A 2500-nucleotide genomic window follows, 5' to 3' on the forward strand; every position below is an offset into this window, starting at 1 on the left:
CATTGCTGAACGTTCATGCTTAAATATTCATAACATTGTAGCATTGAGGAATTTTTAAAAGTTTCAGCATTATCCAAAGAGCGAATCTGTTTTCTTGTATTTTGTGTACATAAATGTTATTATTAAAAGCCAAGAATAGGACCAAGTGAACTGAAAAAAGCTAAGGCAACCATAATACTATAATAACTACAAGATATAGCTATGGTTGCTTAGGAAACTTCAGCGATTCCTCATCATTGTTTGGACAAAGGCAGCAGAATCTTTATCATGTGTATTCTAGCAAAATGGAGACAATGTTTCTCCCAACAATTTATTGCCAAATATGAAATAACTCCAAATTCTATTTTATCCATTCTAATTAGTACAAACTTGTTGGCCTTTGCTGGAGCTTACAGCATGGAGGCCCCCAAGCAGTCAAGTCCTATACCATTATAATGTTTTTGTGCCAACAATATTTAGTTTTAGTAGTGTTTAATTAACTATGGGTCTCGCCTTATAATTACAATTGTGGATATACATTTAAAGTGCAAGGTAAACAGTAAATGGAATGTAGATCAATAAATTCAATAGGTTTTGTCTTTGAAGTATTTATTTCAAATCTAAAATAGGTTAACGCTATTGAGAGTGACATACAGAGATAGATGGAAATGGACACTGCTATCTTATAGAGCATTAAAAAGAGTAATAAACATGTGTCCTGCAGAATGACGAATACATCTGTGGCAGTCATAGTTCTTAATGTCCATTTTCTGTAAGTTGCCACACAATGCTTTTATATAGGCTTAACCCCCCCGGCCTATAGAATAAATAGATGGTAGGAAAGGTTAGGTTTGGATTTTGGGTTTGCATGATACCCTAGTTTTGTGACTCTCTTTGGAGGGTACGTCTGTCTCAGTAAAAGAATACCAAAAAATGTAAATATTTTGTTATAGTTTGTTTCATACTACCTTGTGGTATAAGGTAAACTTTGCCTACAATGGATAGAACGAAAGATAATAAGGCAATTTTCATCTACGGTATTTCCTTTGCAAGTTAATAATAAGAAAGTTATTTTATTTATAAGGGAAATAGTTACAATAGGAATGTGACCTACCGTCTCGGTATGTGTGACCATGTGTATTACCAGTAAACTTTCCAAATGTGTTATCCAATATAAGAATGAATGCGGAGATTTTTAGCTGTTGTTGAAATGACAAAGGCAAGCAAACTGGGGGGTGGAGGTATTTGATGTTTAACTGCCCAGTTTTCTGGTTAATTATAGCTTCTTTCTAGTATTGTTGGACTTTCCCCCCCGAGACCTAATGTCTTTCCCCAGCCAGGAATTCTCTCCCAGAATGCACCTCCCAGTAGCTGCAAATGGTACATTTAGAGATATAAACTGTTTTTAACTTATGATTGAAGTGAGGGTGGCTGGGAAGTGATGAACCTCGGACAAAGTTCTGGAGTGGGGGACATAGTTTTTGTATTTCACTGAATTTAGTGTTATCCGTGAGATCATAACAATTTCAGTTAAAAATAATTTTCATCAAAATATTGGTAAATGGTCAGGAACCAAAAATAACACCAAGCAAACTTTTGGGACGAGCAATGAAATACTGTGACAACAGTCCCGTCAAATTTGCCAGTAGATGGCTACCTTATGAGAGGATGGATATAACCATTATTTCTGATAAAAAAAAGGAGCTTGTATGATAATGTAGAACACATCACATAGTAATGGATTGAAAATTTAATAAATACATATTTGGTATAATTTTATATAGATTAAAAGACAAAAGTACATTAAAAGTACAGTGCATTTCAAGGACTGACTGATTGGCTGTATTGGCATGAACTGTATGTACCAAGATGGTTTATGCTAAGTTTCTGTACTGCTAACTTGTTCACCAGAGTCATGGCAGGAGTCTTTTCACATTGCATTTTACAGCGATGCATTTTCATGGCTTTCCTAGAATAGGATAGCTTCTGCAGATTGATTTTGGCATCAATAAATGTAGAGTTTCATTGTCTACAGTGCTATGATCTTTGACTTTCTCCAAGTTGTTGCATCCTTTTGTATATATAACTTAATTTTTATAGATTTTGTTTTCTCAGAGTGAGAGGAGAGAGTGAGAGAGTGAGAGAGGAGAAAGAGAGAGAGAAAGAGAGAGAGAGAGTGAGAGAGTGAGAGAGTGAGAGAGTGAGAGAGTGAGAGAGTGAGAGTGAGTGAGTGAAGAATGAGAGTGAGAGTGAGTGAGTGAGAGTGAGAGTGAGAGTGAGGATGAGTGAGTGAGGAGTAGAGTCAGTGTAGTACATACACAATTTTCTTTTTCTACTGAGAATGCTACTCCCAGTTTCAGTTGGCTTGTTAATTGGGTCTAAAAAGATATAAACACATGCTATATTGGAGAGCATGTATGCACATGCCATGCCCACTATGAGTTTAGTTTATTATCTTTCTACATAATACATAGTCACCAAAGAGTCACTTACTAGCACAACCTATCTCACCATTTTACCT

At 35.7% G+C, this 2500-nt stretch overlaps 1 protein-coding gene across 1 annotated transcript in view; it reads left to right on the top strand.

Annotated features, from left to right (window-relative positions):
* The window catches only part of LOC119596923 (prefoldin subunit 2-like), a 9481-nt gene that overhangs the window by 911 nt on the left and 6070 nt on the right, over positions 1-2500 (top strand). The window lies entirely within an intron of this gene.

This window comes from Penaeus monodon, chromosome 38 (genome assembly GCF_015228065.2).
Source record: "Penaeus monodon isolate SGIC_2016 chromosome 38, NSTDA_Pmon_1, whole genome shotgun sequence".
Taxonomy (NCBI): domain Eukaryota; kingdom Metazoa; phylum Arthropoda; class Malacostraca; order Decapoda; family Penaeidae; genus Penaeus; species Penaeus monodon.